Source organism: Staurois parvus, unplaced genomic scaffold, assembly GCF_062004578.1.
Source record: "Staurois parvus isolate SC_StPar_1 unplaced genomic scaffold, SC_StPar_1.0 ptg001723l, whole genome shotgun sequence".
In the NCBI taxonomy this organism is placed as follows: Eukaryota; Metazoa; Chordata; class Amphibia; order Anura; family Ranidae; genus Staurois; species Staurois parvus.
The window spans coordinates 1,113,605-1,132,500 of NW_028319519.1; the positions used below are offsets into that span (position 1 = coordinate 1,113,605).

General features: G+C 43.6%; 6 non-coding genes across 6 annotated transcripts; 2 read left to right on the forward strand and 4 right to left on the reverse strand.

Moving 5' to 3' along the window:
• Positions 1–37: 37 nt before the first annotated feature.
• TRNAF-GAA (transfer RNA phenylalanine (anticodon GAA)) lies at positions 38–110 on the reverse strand. The gene has a single exon. It is a non-coding gene; the product is annotated as a tRNA-Phe (tRNA).
• A 975-nt stretch (positions 111–1,085) lies between these two features.
• Positions 1,086–1,158, reverse strand: TRNAF-GAA (transfer RNA phenylalanine (anticodon GAA)). The gene has a single exon. It is a non-coding gene; the product is annotated as a tRNA-Phe (tRNA).
• Positions 1,159–2,275: 1,117 nt separating this feature from the next.
• On the forward strand, positions 2,276–2,358 carry TRNAL-CAG (transfer RNA leucine (anticodon CAG)). Its single transcript has one exon. It is a non-coding gene; the product is annotated as a tRNA-Leu (tRNA).
• A 2,535-nt stretch (positions 2,359–4,893) lies between these two features.
• Positions 4,894–4,966, forward strand: TRNAF-GAA (transfer RNA phenylalanine (anticodon GAA)). Its single transcript has one exon. It is a non-coding gene; the product is annotated as a tRNA-Phe (tRNA).
• A 2,879-nt stretch (positions 4,967–7,845) lies between these two features.
• On the reverse strand, positions 7,846–7,918 carry TRNAF-GAA (transfer RNA phenylalanine (anticodon GAA)). Its single transcript has one exon. It is a non-coding gene; the product is annotated as a tRNA-Phe (tRNA).
• Positions 7,919–10,437: 2,519 nt separating this feature from the next.
• TRNAR-CCU (transfer RNA arginine (anticodon CCU)) lies at positions 10,438–10,510 on the reverse strand. Its single transcript has one exon. It is a non-coding gene; the product is annotated as a tRNA-Arg (tRNA).
• Positions 10,511–18,896: the final 8,386 nt, after the last annotated feature.

An 18,896-nucleotide genomic window follows, 5' to 3' on the forward strand; every position in this document is an offset into this window, starting at 1 on the left:
GGTACAGACATTGTATTTGTCTCCATCAAAAATCCTCTGCCGAAACCCGGGATCGAACCAGGGACCTTTAGATCTTCAGTCTAACGCTCTCCCAACTGAGCTATTTCGGCCGTGCGAGCATAGAAAATTTTTGAAAAAGTGGGGAGGAAACTGTGATTAACTCTTTCAGTGTTGGATTGCTTTTTACCTTTCATAGGCTTTTTTGAGTGTGGGTGAGGACACAGGGGCCCCATGATCCCCTATGGCCCGGGGGCCCCATGAGTTGTCAGTCTGCCCCTGGCTGGCCTTCAGGGCCGGTTCACACTATAGAAGCACAGTCCAGATACGTTCCGGATGCGTTTCCACATGCACGCTTTTGACACATTCTGGTGCGTTTTTGCTGTGTTTTTAATGCGTCCCAGTGCGTTTTTTATGCATTCTATTTCTTTTTTTCCCCCCCTCTCTTTTTCCTCAATTTAAATAGGGACTTGTGCGTTCCAATGCGTTTTTGGTGCGGTTTTAATACGTTTTAACCCTTTCCAATACAGTTCTGTACAGGACAAATGCAGCCTGTTTTACTTTTTTCTGCGACCGGAACGCACTGGAACTGCAAGCACTGATGTGAACTATGACACTGACTGCCATATAACCTACTTTCTGTGCAGTTTGGATGCAGAAAAAAAGCAACTGAAAAGCATGGAGTATGAACTGGCCCTCAGGGCCAGTTGACGCTATAGAAGCACAGTCCATATGCATTCCAGGAGCATTGCGCACATGCGCTTTTTGACGCATTCTGGTAGGATATTTATTTTGTTGCGTTCCAGTGCGTATTTAATGCATTTCATTTCATTTTAGATAGAGACATGTGTGTTCCAGTGCATATCTGGTGCGTTCTGGTGCATTTTGTATGCGTTTTACCGCATTCCAGTACAGTTCTGTGCAGAAAAAAAATGCAGCCTGTTCTACTTATTTTTCTGCACTCGGAACGCACTGGAACTAAGAAAAATAGGGTTTTCTTCTGTTAAAAATAAAGATGATAACGGATACAGACATTACCGGATGTTATTATTTCTGAGCTGAGCTGGATTTGTTTCCATCAAAAAGTCTGCCGAAACCCGGGATCGAACCAGGGACCTTTAGATCTTCAGTCTAACGCTCTCCCAACTGAGCTATTTCGGCTGCGAAAGCGCTGACATTTTTTTGGAAAAGTGGGGAGGAGTCCATGTTTAACCCATTCACTGCTGGACTGGCTTTTACATTTAATCATTTTTTATTTTTTGCATATCTTAAACATTTATACCCTTTCACACAGGCATTCCCTTTTTTTCATGAGTTCAGTCACGTTTTTTTTCAAGAAAAAACTGATCATTTCTCATCAATTCACATCAGTTTTTTCATCTGTTTTTCATTTGTTTACATCCATTTATGTCATCTGTTTACATCGTTTTTTTCATCCATTTTACATCCGTTTACGTAATTTTTTCATCTGTTTACATCCGTTTTTTCATCCATTTTCCATCTGTTTTACATCCCTTTACATTTTTTGTATCCATTTTTCATCAGTTTACATCAGTTTTTTCATTCATTTACGTCCGTAGTAATAGTCAATCTCACTAGGGAGCAAGAAAGTGGGGGCTACGTTCCTACATACAGGGGGGACCATGGAGAACCAACGTAGTCACCCTCTAACAGAAAGTCAGATCTCATTCCTCTGTGTCCGGATCGCGGTGCCGCGTGCTCCCAGGGAGTGTGCACAGGCTGAAAATGCGCACACGCTCCTGCACTGCTCCCGTTCGGCCGTTTATGTACATGGGCCAGACGGGAAGTGGTTAAGTAGCTATGTCTTCACCTATAAGTGATATTGTTCACTGGTACCTTTTTCATAGGCTTTTTTGAGTTTGGGCAAGGACACAGGGGCCCCATGATCCCCTATCGCCCGGGGGCCCCGTCAGTCCGCCCCTGATTGTGTTTAAAGTTGACCTTCCTAATAAAATAGTAAAAAATACTCCTGCCGAAACCCGGGACCTTCAGATCTTCAGTCTAACGCTCGCCCAACTGAGCTATTTCGGCTCTGAGGAGAAGAAAAGTTTTTGAAAAAGTGGGGAGGAGTCTGTGTTTAACTCTATCACTGCTGGGCAGATTTTTCCAGTTTGTTGTACATAGAAAGACTTTTTTTTTTTTATAATTTGTAACCTTTTTGTTTTCAATAATGTTTGCCTATATATGTCATCAGCTATGCAATGGAAAGCGTTTATGCTGCAAACAAATAATTGTTGGTATGCAGCAAGGCAGCCATGTCAGGATGGCTGAGCGGTCTAAGGCGCTGCGTTCAGGTCGCAGTCTCCTCTGGAGGCGTGGGTTCGAATCCCACTTCTGACAGCAAGCCTTTTAACTCTTTACAACTGCATGGCAACAAGGTATTCCAAATATGTGCCTGAGAATATAATACCTGCTCAAAGATAGCACTGTGCATGGATTTATACAATAAACCTGACACATTTTATCCAACTGGTGTCATGACAGTGCATCTGTGTTGTTTAGTGGTGCCATGCTACAACACATATGTGTGTGTGCGTGTATGTATATATTATTATACAGGATTTATATATTATTATTATTATACAGGATTTATTTATTATTATTATTATACAGGATGTATATATTATTATTATATAGGATTTATATATTATTATTATTATTATTATTATACAGGATTTAATTATTATTATTATATAGGATTTATATATTATTATTATTATTATTATACAGGATTTAATTATTATTATTATTATTATACAGGATTTATATATTATTATTATTATAATACCGGATTTATTTCTTCTTCTTATTATTATTATACAGGATTTATATATTATTTTATTATTATACAGGATTTATTTATTATTATTATTATTATTATTATTATACAGGATTTATTATTATTATTATTATTATTATTATTATTATACAGGATTTATATATTATTATTATTATAATACCGGATTTATTTCTTCTTCTTATTATTATTATTATTATTATTATTATACAGGATTTATTATTATTATTATTATTATTATACAGGATTTATATATTATTATTATTATTATACAGGATTTATTTATTTATTATTATTATTATTATTATTTTTATTATTATTATTCTTATTATACAGGATTTATATATTAATATTATTATACAGGATTTATTATTATTATTATTATTATTATTATTATTCATGATTTATATATTATTATTATTATACAGGATTTATATATTATTATTATTATTATACAGGATTTATGGCGCCAACAGTTTACTCAGCACTTTACAATATAACGGGAGACAATACAGCAACAATACAGTTCAATACAAAAGGGTTAGGAGGGCCCTGATCCTCGGAGCTCACAATCTAAGAGGGAGGGGCTAGTGGTACAAAAGTAACTGTGGGGGATGGGGTGGTAGAAGGAATAAAAGATTCCGTTATTAGCTGAGGGCAGGATAGGCTTCCCTGAAGAGAGAGGTTTTCAGAGATCGCCTAAAAGTGAGTAGAGTAGGCGATAGTTGGATAGATTGGGGTAGAGAGTTCCAGAGGATGGGGAAGGCTCTGGAGAAGTCCTGAAGACGAGCATGGGAGGAGGAGACAAGGGAGCTAGAGAGCAGGAGGTCATGAGAGGACAGTTTGGGTGATATTTGGAGACAAGATTGGTGATGTAATTTGGGGCGGAGTTATAAATGGCTTTATATGTGATTGTTAATGTTTTGAATTATATTTGTTGGGCAATGGGAGGGATTGGCATAGAGGAATGGAGGACACTGAGTGGAGGCCAGTGGAGGGATTGGCAGAGAAGTATGGAAGACACTGAGTGGAGGCCAGTGGAGGGATTGGCAGAGAGGGGTGGAGGACACTGAGTGGAGGCCAGTGGAGGGATTGTCAGAGAGGGGTGGAGGACACTGAGTGGAGGCCTGTGGAGGGATTGGCAGAGAGGGGTGAAGGACACTGAGTGGAGGCCAGTGGAGGGATTGGCAGAGAGGGGTGGAGGACACTGAGTGGAGGCCAGTGGAGGTATTGGCAGAGAGGGGTGGTGGACACTGAGCGGAGGCCAGTGGAGGGATTGGCAGAGAGGGGGGGAGGACACTGAGCGGAGGCCAGTGGAGGGATTGGCAGAGAGGGATGGAGGACACTGAGCGAAGGCCAGTGGAGGGATTGGCAGAGAGGGGTGGAGGACACTGAGTGGAGGCCAGTGGAGGGATTGGCAGAGAGGGGTGGAGGACACTGAGTGGAGGCCAGTGGAGGGATTGGCAGAGAGGGGTGGAGGACACTGAGTGGAGGCCAGTGGCGGGATTGGCAGAGAGGGATGGAGGACACTGAATGGAGGGCAGTAGAGGGATTGGCAGAGAGGGATGGAGGACACTGAGTGGAGGCCAGTGGAGGGATTGGCAGAGAGGGATGGAGGACACTGAGCGAAGGCCAGTGGAGGGATTGGCAGAGAGGAATGTATAAAAAAATACAGGCGTACCTCAGTTTGGTATTGCGAAAAAACGGTTTCCCACAGGAATATATTGAAAACCAATTAATCCATTCCGGAGGTCAGAAAAAAGTAAAAAAAAGTCTTATCTGTTCAAAACTCTTTATAAAGTGCACTTTAAAGGCATAAATACTGTACAGGGAAATGATTTAGAAAAAAATTGTAAATGCATTGAAAACCAATTAATCCGTTCGTATTGCAAAAAAAATTCGTAAGCCGAGGCGTTATTTTTAATGGATTTTCATTTGACAACTGAAAATTACATTAACCGAGGCATTTGTAAACTGAGGTGCGCCTGTAATGTATGAAATGTAAAAGCCAGTCCAGCAGTGAATGAGTTAATCACAGTTTCCTCCCCACTTTTTCAAAAGATTTCATTACTTACACAGCCGAAATAGCTCAGTTGGGAGAGCGTTAGACTGAAGATCTAAAGGTCCCTGGTTCGATCCCGGGTTTCGGCAGAGGATTTTGATGCTACAAATATGACATAAAACCAAAATGACATAAAACAAACATGTCATTATTTCATATCTACACTTAACCACTACCAGTCCGGACACTTTTACCCCCTTCCTGTCCAGGGCAATTTTCAGCTTTCAGCGCTATCACACTTTGAATGACAATTGCGCGGTCATGCAACACTGTACCCATATGAATTTTTTACCATTTTTTTGAGACAGATAAAACTTTATTTTGGTGGTATTTATTCACCACTGGGATTTTTATTTTTTTTGCTATGTAAATAAAAATGTCCAAAAATTTTGAAAAAGGTGATTTTCTTTTACAATTTTGCAAATAAATAATATTTCATTATAAATCTTGGCCAAAATTTATTCCGTTATCTTTTTAGTAAAAAAAATAAATAAATAAACCAAATTAGTTTATAACCAAAAATTATAATTTTTAAACATTTTGTTTTACATTTTTATTTTTTTTTAATATTATTATTTATTTATTTATTTTTCTACATACTGTCACCCTAGCAGTACAGTGTCACCATGGTGACACTACTACTTTTGCGGGGTGATGATTTTTTTTTTTTACACTGATTGCTTTTACACCCATATAGGATGTAAAAGCAATCATTTCTCCTTCTCTCTGGCTGCATTCTTGCAGCCATTGAGAACTACTGAGTGAGCTGTGATTGGTCACAGCTTGTCACATGGTACAAGGCTGTTGTGAATAGCCCTGTACCATGTGACCTCTGTGATCATTCACAGATTTCACACGTAGTAAGCAATGATGTCAGAAGTAACATCTTGCTTACTACTTTGCATGTGATCACTGATTGGCCAATCAGTGATCACATGATCACATGATCAGGACCTCGTATAGAGGTCCCGTCCGACGATCGGTGTTTCACTGTGTCCGAGGGACACAGCGGGCACTGGATCGTGGTGCTGTGCACTCCCGATGAGTGCGCACAAGCACGGTGCGGGTAGGCCGTTTATAAACGGCCACCCGACCCTGCAGTGCCACCATCCGGCCGTTTATATACAACGGCCGGTCGGGAAATGCAGCCTGAATTTTATACAACAAACCAGTTTAATCCGTATCCTGATCCCATGTTGAGGGTATGTGGTCTGATATGGCTCAGAAGGGTGCGCGCTTCTGAGCCATATGTGGAGGGATGGGCGGAGAGGGATGGCAGATACAGAAAGTAAGGTGGATGAGTCTGGCAGCAGCATTCATGATGGACTGAAGAGGGGATAGCCTGCGGTGAGGTCGGCCAATGAGGAGGGAGTTACAACAGTCAAGGTGAGATATAACCAGGGAGTGAATAAATTGCTTAGTGGTTTCGTGGTTTTAAAAACGGGTGTATCTTGGAGCTGTTGCGGAGGTGAAGTCTACAAGATTTGGACAGTCATTGGATTTGGGGCTGGAAGGACAGATATATATATATACACTATATTGCCAAAAGTATTGGCCCCGCCCTCCCAATCATGTGATTCAGGTGTTCCAATCCCCTCCATGGACACAGGTGTATACAATCATCCCCTAGGCATGCAGACTGCTTCTACAAACATTGGTGAAAGAATGGGTCGCTCTCAGGAGCTCAGTGACTTCAAGCGTGGTCCCGTGATAGGTGGCTACCTGTGCAAAAGGCAATTAATCAACTTCGGCAACTTCCATAAAATAAATAAATAAAATAAGAACTAAATTAAAAAACTCTCACTATAACCACCCCCAAGAAAAGTCACACTTTCACCCTTGAAAGCAAAATTATTGCTAAAACCTTTTCTCTTCTGAACCTCAAAACCCCTAAACCAAAAATAACAAACAATATAAAATATAAATAAAAACTAATAAAATAAAATAAATAGTCCAAAATAACGTGTCCAAATATAATATCCAAATATGAGTAGTCCACCAAAATATTCTAAGTCCTGTTTTGTGAAGGGGATCAAAGAGAGACTCCTAATCTCAGCTTGTTACCTGTATGAAAGACACCTGGGAGCCAGAAATCCTGCTGAATGATAGGGGATCAAATCCTTCTTTCCCTCATGAACATGCAGATCAGTCATCATTTGTTAGACACATTTCTGCTGAATTTCTTGTTGTATTCTGTCTCTCAGTTTTACAATACACAGAACATTCGATTCTTCGACTGATCATTTCTTTGTGAGTGGGCAAACATTCAAAATCAGCCGGAATTCAAATACTTATTTCCTTCACTGTATATATTGGACAAAAATATGGAAACACTACATAGTTTGCAGGTGTGAAAGTAATGACATGTTTGTGGTTGAAAGTTTAAGTGATGTAACACTATTTTGCTTCCGCTGTGTGATGAGACACCTAGCTAACAAGTGGGAATCCTCACTTTCCTCATTCACTGCGTGTGCTGCTAGTCATGTCAGAGTTTGCTGAGCTTCAAAGAGGGCAAATTGCTGTTGCTGCTTAGCTGGCGCCTCTGCGACTGAAGTTGCCAGTTTATTTTCTGTCTTCCGAGGTTCAGTATCAAAGATTATGACGGGATATACAGTTTCCAGGAAAACGTCATCTGACAAGCATAAGCGCGGCCCACATGGTCACCTGACCGTAAGAGACATAAACACATTGCGCCGGATTGTGATCCGGAATATTAAAACAACAGCTGCTAAAGTGACTGCAGAGCTCAATCTCAGTCTTCAAGGGCGCACCCCCCCACCCGTCCTGAGCCATATCAGACCACATACCCTCAACATGGGATCAGGATACGGGTTAAACTGCTTTGTTGTATAAAGTTCAGGCTGCATTTCGAAAACTAAAAAAAATTTCCTGCGCTTTTTTAAATGTAGATATGACATGGTTTTTTATGTCATTTTGGCTGACTATAGTTTCTGGCATCAAAATCCTCTGCCGAAACCCGGGATCGAACCAGGGACCTTTAGATCTTCAGTCTAACGCTCTCCCAACTGAGCTATTTCGGCTTACTAGTTATAAAAAGTTCCGAGAAAGTGGGGAGGAGACTGTGTTTTAATGCTGGGCTGATTTTTCCTTTTTTTTTTTTTTAAAGGAGAAATACTTTTTCTATAACTTGTATCCCTTTTACCTTCAAGAAATGTTTGTTTGTTTATGTATATATAAAGTTTTCACTCAGTGAATGAATAATTAGCAACTCAAATTTTGTTGTTTTTAATTTTAGGCAGTTAGGATGGCTGAGCATTCTAAGGCACCGCATTCAGGTCACAGTCCCCCCTGGAAGCATGGGTCCAAATCCCACCTCTGACCAGGGGCATCCCTAGGGTTGGTTTCACCCGGTGCAATAACACTTGGTAACACCCCCCCAACAATCACCAAAAGATGGATCAGATCTGTGGTTTGGATCGGAGTCTGATCCATTATGCTCCCCAATCTGCAGATCTGATCCATCCTGCAAGGATTGTCGTCATGCAACCTATATGGGGTGATACCAGACCCGCTCCACGAAAAGGTAAGTTGTAAAGCAAGCCGGCGATCCCCGCAGGATGGATCGGATCTGCGGATTGAGCATAATGGATCGGAGTCTGATCCATTATACTCCCCAATCCACAGATCTGATCCATCCTGCGGGGATCATCGGTATGCAACCCATATGGGGTGACGCCAGACCCACTCCATGAAAAGGTAAGTTGTAAAACTGGTTTGTTGTAAAGCAAGCTGACAATCCCCGCAGGATGGATCTGCGGATTGGGGAGCATAATGGATCGGAGTCCAATCCATTATGCTCAATCTGCAGATCTGATCCATCCTGCGGGGATTGTCGGCTTGCTTTACAACTACCTTTTCGTGGAGCGGGTCCGGTGAAACCAAGGGATGGTATTCAGAGGTGGGTAGGGAGTCAGACCAAGGGACGGTACTCGGAGGTGGATAGGGGGTGGAACCAAGGGACGGTACTCGGGGATGTGTAAGGTGTGAGACCAAGGGACAAAACTCAGAGGTGGGTAGGGGGTGGAACCAAGGGACAGTACTCGGAGGTGGGTAGGGGGTGGAACCAAGGGACGGTACTCGGAGGTGGGTAGAGGGTGGAACCAAGGGATGGTACTTGGAGGTGGGTAGGGGGTGGAACCAAGGGATGGTACTCGGAGGTGGGGAGGGGGTGGAATCAAGGGATGGTACTCGAAGGTCGGTAGGGGGTGGAACCAAGGGATGGTACTCGGAGGTGGGTAGAGGGTGGAACCAAGGGATGGTACTCGGTGGTGGGTAGGAGGTGGAACCAAGGGATGGTACTCGGAGGTGGGTAGGGGGTGGAATCAAGGGATGGTACTCGAAGGTCGGTAGGGGTGGAACCAAGGGACAGTACTTGCCGGTGGGTAGGGGGTGGAGACAAGGGATGGTACTCGGAGGTGGGTAGGGGGTGGAATCAAGGGATGGTACTCGGAGGTGGGTAGGGGGTGGAACCAAGGGACAGTACTCAGAGGTGGGTAGAGGGTGGAACCAAGGGATGGTACTTGGTGGTGGGTAGGGGTGGAACCAAGGGACAGTACTTGCCGGTGGGTAGGGGGTGGAGACAAGGGGTGACTCAAAGGGTTGAGAGTTCCTGCAGCTATTTTCTGAGAAAAAAGCCCTGCTAATACTGATAATTGACTTGAGCATTTACTAAAGACCACCAAAACTATATATTTCTTGAAAGCAGAAGATGTAGAGAATAAACGGTTGTCTCGTTTTTTAATGTTGCAACATACCTGAACAAATGTTTGCATGTACATTCTTCAGCCAAACGATAGTTTCACTAATGTCCAGAGGGCCGCAATTCATGGCGGTACCAGTAAAGGTGGGGCATTTCTGAATTTGCCAAAAAATTATTTTGGTCCTACAAACCGCTTTAAATGAAAGTCGATGTTAAGTCTGAAGGTTTTTTGCCTTCAATCGATTCTATGCATGAAGATAGAAAACTTTCAGTATGCAGCTCTCCTCGCAGCCCCCCTAATACGTACTTGAGCCTGATTGCGAGATGTTTATGAGAGTGGCTGCTGTCTTGGCTCTTTGCCTCCTCATTGGCTCAGAGACATCAGGAGCCATTGGCTCCCACTCCTGTCAATCACAGCCAGTGAGGAAGGAATGGAGGCAGGGTTGAGCCCCATTCTGCGTGTCTCGTGGACACACAGAGCGGGACTTGGGAGTGAGCATGCATGAGTCCCCCCATAGCAAGCATCTTGCTATAGGGGCATTCAGCAGGGGGGAGGAGCCCAGAGTTCTAGCGGGGGACCCAAGAAGAGCAGGATTGGCACTGCTCTGTGCAAAACTATTATGATATAACTTGTTTGTTATGTAAAATACATTAGTGTCACTTTAAGTCAATATGTCAAAGTTTGTTCTTACAAAAGAACAAGGGCGCGCCAAAAGTGGGAAGCTGACAAATCCCATAGATGGAATGTATAAAATGTAAGTGATTAGTCTCCAATACTGGCATTGAGTGCAGTAACGTAGGCATTGAACTAATATTATCTTGTTTTTTGAAAGGCTAAGCCACCCCAGATGGGACTCGAACCCACAATCCCTGGCTTAGGAGGCCAGTGCCTTATCCATTAGGCCACTGGGGCTTCTTAAAAGCCTTTGTTCCTTGCATATATTGAACTGTGTCAACCAGATAGTATAACATTTTGCTGGCTTTAGCAAAGATGAATCCAACTCTCTGCAGCCATAGCATTGACCTTAGTGGTCCACACCTAAAAAATGAGGTGTGAGGTGACAGTGTATGTAATGTTTGATAGATGATGAGGTTAGGTGCAGGATAATCAGTAGGCGTTTGTCTATTGAAATATACACTCACTGGCTACTTTATTGTCTTGCTAGAGAGTATCCTCTACACCATTACACCACCACCAGCAGCCTGAACCAATGATACAAGGCAGGATGGATCCACCACACCATGACACCACCACCACCAGCCTGAACCGATGATAGAAGGCAGGATGGATCCACCACACCATGACACCACCACCAGCAGCCTGAACCAATGATACAAGGCAGGATGGATCCACCACATCATGACGCCACCAGCATCCTGAACCGATGATACAAGGCAGGATGGATCCACCACACCGTGACACCACCACCACCAGCAGCCTAAACCGATGATACAAGGCAGGATGGATCCACCACACTGTGACACCACCACCACCAGCAGCCTGAACCGATGATACAAGGCAGAATGGATCCATGCTTTCATGTTTTTTACACCACATTCTTAACCTACCATCTGAATATCGCAGCAACCAGCCTACCCATTCTCCTCTGACATCGACAAGACATTTTCTTCCTGACAACTGCAACTCACTGGATATTTTCTGTGTTTTGGACCATTCTCTGTAAACCCTAGAGATGGTTGTGTGCAAAAATCCCAGATCAACAGTTTTTGAAATACTCAGACCAACCCGTCTGGCACCAACAACCATGCCACGTTCAAAGTTGTTTAAATCCCCTTTCTTCCCCATTCTGATGCTTGGTTTGAACGTCAGCAAATTGTCTACATGCCTAAATGCATTGAGTTGCTGCCATGTGATTAGCTATTTAGAAATTTGTGTTACCAAGCAATTGAACAGGTGGTCCTAATAAAGTGGTCAGTGAGTGTACATCATCAGGGCTCCGATAAGCTGTTGTTTAGACTTCCAGTATGAATTTATTTTAGGACATTCCCACCATTTATGGAAGAACACAATATGTTGGGTGCATCCTCTATAGCAGGTGTCGGGAATATTTAGGGAGATGCTGGCTAGCTTGACTGGAGCCCAATACTAACCCATGTGCAATTTATAACAAAACTCCTGTATGTGTGAAGCAGGGGATAGGGTGTGTGTTAAGTCACCTGGACATCTGTGAAAATGAGCCCCAATTCAATTCTCTGAAAAAATATAAGCCCCTCCGTTGCCCCTGTAAGATCAGTTACATGACAGGGGCAATAGATTCTTGTGTATAAGGTTCCCCAATAATAAGAAATTCAAAGGGTGTCAGGAGCTCATTTGGCCATATGGTGAAAACAAAATTGTGCTGGCTGCCTGTCAAAAATGTACCCTGGTTTCTCCTTGCTCTGTTTCCAAGGTTGTGGGCAAGTTGGAACGATTTTCCATCTGTGGTTGACTTGCCCTAAAGTCAGGAAATTTTGGATACAAGTTCATGCCCTGATTTTTACAGTGACCATGATCAACATCATCAAAAACCCCAGAATTACGCTTCTGAATGAACCAGTAGCTGATGCATCCAGACCTATTCAGACTTTCATACATGTTATGTTCCTGACAGCTAAAGTTGCAACTGCTTCTGCCTGGAAAAGCCCAGTGGTGGACCTCTCGTTGATGAATCGCAAACTTTCTTGGATTATGATCAACGAGAAGATGGCTAGCCTCTTATGTGATTTCACAACTATGTTTGAGCTCACCTGGACCCCGTGGAATAACTACTTACCGACTTCATCTTAATATTAGGGTGGACCTGGTGTATAGGCAGCTTGAGTCTCTTTCTTTGTTCTTTCTTTCTTCCTCTTTTTCCTCTTCTTTTTCTCCCTTTTTGCTTGCCTTCTCATGGACTATGTCCTATGATTTCAAAAAGGCAGTGTAGCACCCTTCAATTTTGTGCCTAATGTCTACTGCAATTACCTGGAACCGATTTTAAGTATTAGAACACTTAGACTGATCTCGAGGGATTAGGGCAGCCTTTCTCAACCAGGGTGCTCAGGCACCCTGGGGTGCCTTGAGGTTTCTTCAGGGGTGCCTTGGCAAAATGTCTAAAAACTGCCCAAAACTTGTATAAAAGCCAGTGGCTGCCTTTTAGTTATACAATGCCAGAGGTTTTCATTGTGCACCATTACGACCTTCTAGCCGACAGTGTCCTGACAACCAATGACATCATCAGTTGATAAGGAGGATATCAGCTGCCTGCACAACATCCTAGTTTGACCCTCTCCTACCCCTCCATCAGTACTGGGGTCACATTAGCTCAGTGATGGCAAAAAACTGATGGAGAAGAGAAACATTAGAATACTAGTCAGTACTGGTGTGCAAAAGTGTATTTGCATTGAAAGAATAAATCGCCCCTAATGTTGGGTGTCCTACGTGTGTGGATGTTGGTATGTTATAAAAAAACTATTAGAATAGTTTTCACATTTTAGAATGGGGTGCCTCAGGACTGTCCATAATTATAAAGGGTGCCTTTGGACTGACCATAATTGTAAAGGGTGCCTCGGGACTGTCCATGATTTTAAAGGGTGCCTTGAGACTGTCCATAATTTTAAAGGGTGCCTTGAGACTGTCCATAATTGTAAAGGGTGCCTTGAGACTGTCCATAATTATAAAGGGTGCCTCGGGACTGTCCATAATTGTAAAGGGTGCCTTGGGACTGTCCATAATTATAAAGGGTGCCTCAGGACTGTCCATAATTATAAAGGTTGCCTTGGGACTGTCCATAATTATAAAGGGTGCCTTGGGACTGTCCATAATTGTAAAGGGTGCCTCAGGACTGTCCATGATTTTAAAGGGTGCCTTGAGACTGTCCATAATTGTAAAGGGTGCCTTGAGACTGTCCATAATTGTAAAGGGTGCCTTGGGACTGTCCATAATTTTAAAGGGTGCCTTGAGACTGTCCATAATTTTAAAGGGTGCCTTGACTGAAAAAAGGTTGAGAAACACTGGATTAGGGTATGTATCCCTTGACTTCTGTTTTTCATGCATTCTGTTTTTCAGTGAGAAACTCAAGGGCCATCTTGGTCCCTGGGATAACTACTCCTATTATACAATATATGCCCTCAATATGTTCCTCCTCTCATTCGTATATTGCCTACATTGCGAGCTTCTTTTGCAATCACCATCACCGGCCTACGATTATATTGTACGATAGTTGTCTGTTAACCTTCAATACAAATATTAAAACATAAAACAAAACTGTCCCGTTCGTCCCATGGGCACTGACCAAATTGGTCCCAAAATTGCAGCAAGTGTTCCCATCTCTGGCTCACCATGAAAAGAACATTAATGTTGTATTGGAAAGAACCGCGGAAAGCTATATAGATCTTTATGACTTTGCCCAAAAAGGTGAAACATGTCAGAGGGGGTGGTCTCCAGGCAGGGAAGAGCTGTAGGACTGCAATCAGGATTACCATTTATACGACAGATCTTGATGCTAAACTTCTGTGTAAGATAATACCACAAGGATTAGAGGACATTCTATTGAGCTTTGTCAAGGGTATTTCAATTGGTCCCAAAATTATAGCAAGTGTTCCCACCTCTGGCTCACCATCAAAAGAACAATAATGTATTGGAAAGAACCACGGAAAGCTATATAGATATTTATGACGTAGCCCACAATGGTGAGAGGGGGTGGTCTCCAGGCAGGGAAGAGCTGTAGGACTACAACCAGGATTACTATTTACTGTATATGATAGATCTTGGTGCTCAACTTCTGTGTAAGATAATACCACAAGGATTAGAAGACGTTCTATTGAGCTTTGTCAAGGGTATTTCAATTGGTCCCAAAATTGTAGCAAGTGTTCCCACCTCTGGCTCACCATCAAAAGAGCATTAATGTTGTATTGGAAAGAACCGCGGAAAGCTATATAGATCTTTATGACTTTGCCCATAATGGTGAAACATGTCAGAGGGGGTGGTCTCCAGGCAGGGAAGAGCTGTAGGGCTACAACCAGGATTACCATTTATACGATAGATCTTGATGCTAAACTTCTGTGTAAGATAATACCACAAGGATTAGAAGACATTCTATTGAGCTTTGTCAAGGGTATTTCAATTGGACCCAAAATTGTAGCAAGTGTTCCCACCTTTGGCTCACCATCAAAAGAACATTAATGTTGTATTGGAAAGAACCGCGGAAAGCTATATAGATCTTTATGACGTAGCCCACAATGGTGGGAGGGGGTGGTCTCCAGGCAGGGAAGAGCTGTAGGACTACAACCAGGATTACTATTTACTGTATATGATAGATCTTGGTGCTCAACTTCTGTGTAAGATAATACCACAAGGATTAGAAGACATTCTGTTGAGCTTTGTCAAGGGTATTTCAGCAATTTCTAATATATGGAAGGCATAAAACCTATGCTGGTCAAGTCTTAGCAATAAAGGCCTTAGAAGCTGGGGAGACCTTTGATCATGTGAATTTGAAATGCCTTTTTCCTGTTATGGAAACATTGGGTTTTCAGAATTGTATTTTGCCTTTCCTTCAACAAGTGTACTGGGACCCAAAGGTCAGAATTGCCACTCCAGATTCCTTATCCTCACCCTTTGTAATGCAAAAGACTACTAGACAATGGTGCCTATTGCCACCTTTATTATTCAATATTGTCAAGGAACCCTTGTCTAGATATCTAATACCCCCTATGAACTTCAAGACATTACTGTGGGGATAAGAACCACTTCAGTGTTTGCAGACAACAAATTGCTTTTCACTTCCTGACCTTCCCAGGATGTTCGGAATATCTGTAAAATATTTGTTTACTATGAACCCATACAAGACCCAAGGGTGCCACTGCAGGCTCTGGTAGTTCCTGGTTTGCTTTCAACTGCTGGGAGTGCAGGTAGGGAAAGAGCTCGGCTCGGCTCTGTAGATATCATGATGAAGGGGGTTTCCTTCCTTCCTACATAGTTAATCTGGCTGAAAAAAGACAAAAGTCCAACCAATCCAGGGGCGGACTGACCATTTGGAAACTTGGGCACTGCCCAAGGGCCCGGGGTCAGTAGGGGGCCCCATGAGATGCCCCTGGTACCTTTTTCATAGGCTTTTTTGAGTCTGGGCAAGGAGACAGTGGCCCCATGATCCCCTATTGCCCGGGGGTCCCATGAGTTGTCAGTCTGCCCCTGATCTGTAGTCTGCAATGCCACAGACATTCCTGGCATCCAGTTCCAGCTCTTCATACCTATCTCAAAGCGATTCCAGAAACTTGACCAGAGAATCTATTAGATCCATCACCATTTTTCAACTCAATGCTAATGCCTTGGAAAGCTTTATTTGTACTGTTTAACCATACAAGAATTATGTTCCAGATCTTAGCCATCAGAGCAGTTTCCCATGATCCCCTATTGCTCGGGGACCCCATGAGTTGTCAGTCCGCCCCTGATCCAATCCAACCATTAAAACAAAAAAAAAAGTTATAATCCTACACCCACAGTTGATCCAGAGGAAGGCAAAAAAAACCCAGCAAAGCACGATCCAATTTGCTCCTGCAGGGAAAAATTAGTTTAATTAGGGGGAAAATGTTTCCAGTTCCAAGAATTTGTTATCGCTGTTTTCTTTTTTCTTCTTCCGTTTCTTCTAAAATGTTGGCATGAATAATATTTTTTTGGCCTGCTTTTTGTCTTTTATTTGTTATTTTTTGTATAATGCACATTTCCTTTTTTTTTAAATAGCTTGCCAGCACACGTTTTTGAGTGTCTCCAGTCTTGTATACTTTTGAATGCTTTCATATCCCTTTGGACACTTTTTTGCATAGCCATGTGCCAGATTTCATGTTTTATCATCCATGTATTTGGCAGATATTCACCTGCTTGATGCATTTATTTGCCCTGTCCGTGGAATCGTTATCTCCATGACTAAGCCCTGTGGGTGATAACAGATCACCCAAATGGACCTTATAAAATGTTTCCCTCCCCTGGAATGTTTGGTCTTGCTACAGATACACAAGGCGACACACACGCGCAGGGGCAGACTGACAACTCATGGGGCCCCAAGGCAATAGGGGATCATGGGGCCCCTGTGTCCTTGCCCAAACTCAAAAAAGCCTATGAAAAAGGTACCAGGGGCATCTCATGGGGCCCCCTTCTGACCCCGGGCCTTCGGGCAGTGCCCGAGTTTCCAAATGGTCAGTCCGCCCCTGCACACGGGTTAAATTTGCAATTAAAGGTTGATTTCCCACATCTTTTTTAAATTGCAATTAATGTCTGTGTATAGTCAGCGAGTTTGTTAGCTCTTACGTGGATGCACTGAGCAGACTAGATACTGAGCCATGGGCAGCAGAAAAGAACTGTCAAAAGACCTGTGTAACAAGGTAATGGAACTTTATGTACACATGAACTCACCTAGTCATTAAACTCTCCCAGCAGCAGAAAAATGCTAAACATGGCAAAAACGCGTGTAAACGCAGTTTCGCGTTTCACTCTTGGACGTTTATTCATTTGATTGGCCAGAATATTTTCCACTGAAATGGATAAACACCCAAGCGCTAAATGCAGCTAGCGTTTACTTGCATTTACACACGTTTTTGCCACGTTTAGCGTTTTTTGGCCAAAACGGTCCTCTCCTGAACGTGATTATTCTGCATTCAGTAGAAGAACCTTTAACTATCCTTAAACTCTGCTGCTCCTAAACTTTGGTAAAAGCCTATACAGTATGTACTGGACACATAGGCTTTTACTGAGTTGAATTCAGGGGCTTTGGCAAAAAAACACCAAATGCTACTAAACTCAAGTTGAGGAGCAGCAGTGTACATGAGGCGTAAGGATTGCATTCACTATATCTGCTCTCCCTGGACCCTGCATTTACTATATTTGGTCTCCCCGGACCCTGCATTTACTATATTTGGTCTCCCCGGACCCTGCATTCACTATATCTGGTCTCCCCGGACCCTGCATTCATTATATCTGCTCTCCCAGACCCTGCATTCACTATATCCTCTCTCCCCGGACCCTGCATTCACTATATCTGGTCTCCCCGGACCCTGCATTCACTATATCTGGTCTCCCCGGACCCCGCATTCACTATATCTGCTCTCCCTGGACCCTGCATTTACTATATTTGGTCTCCCCGGACCCTGCATTTACTATATTTGGTCTCCCCGGACCCTGCATTCACTATATCTGGTCTCCCCGGACCCTGCATTCATTATATCTGCTCTCCCAGACCCTGCATTCACTATATCCTCTCTCCCCGGACCCCGCATTCACTATATCTGGTCTCCCCGGACCCTGCATTCACTATATCTGGTCTCCCCGGACCCTGCATTCACTATATCTGCTCTCCCCGGACCCCGCATTCACTATATCCGCTCTCCCCGGACCCCGCATTCACTATATCCGCTCTCCCCGGACCCTGCATTCACTATATCTGCTCTCCCCAGACCCTGCATTTACTATATTTGGTCTCCCCAGGACCCTGCATTCACATATCTGGTCTCCCCGGACCCTGCATTCACTATATCCAGTCTCTTCGGACCCTGCATTCACTATATCTGGTCTACCCGGACCTTGCATTTACTATATCTGCTCTCCCCGGACCCTGCATTCACTATATCCGCTCTCCCCGGACCCTGCATTCACTATATCTGGTCTCCCCGGACCCTGCATTCACTATATCTGCTCTCCCAGGACCCTTCATTCACTATATCTGGTCTCCCCGGACCCTGCACTCACTATATCTGGTCTCCCCGGACCCTGCACTCACTATATCTGGTCTCCCCAGACCCTTCATTCACTATATCTGGTCTCCCCGGACCCTGCACTCACTATATCTGGTCTCCCCGGACCCTGCACTCACTATATCTGGTCTCCCCAGACCCTTCATTCACTATATCTGCTCTCCCCAGACCCTGCATTTACTTTATCCGGTCTCCCCGGGCCTTGCATTCACTATATCCGCTCTCCCCGGACCCTGCATTCACTATATCTGGTTTCCCCGGACCCTTCATTCACTATATCTGGTTTCCCCGGACCCTGCATTCACTATATCCGGTCTCCCCGGACCCTGCATTCACTATATCCAATCTCCCCGGATCCCACATTCACTATATCCGCTCTCCCTGGACCCCGCATTCACTATATCCGGTCTCCCCGGACCCTGCATTCACTATATCTGGTCTCCCCGGACCCTGCATTCACTGTATCTGCTCTCCCAGGACCCTTCATTCACTAAATCTGGTCTCCCCAGGACCCTGCATTCACTATATCTGGTCTCCTCGGACCCTGCAGTCACTATATCTGCTCTCCCCAGACCCTG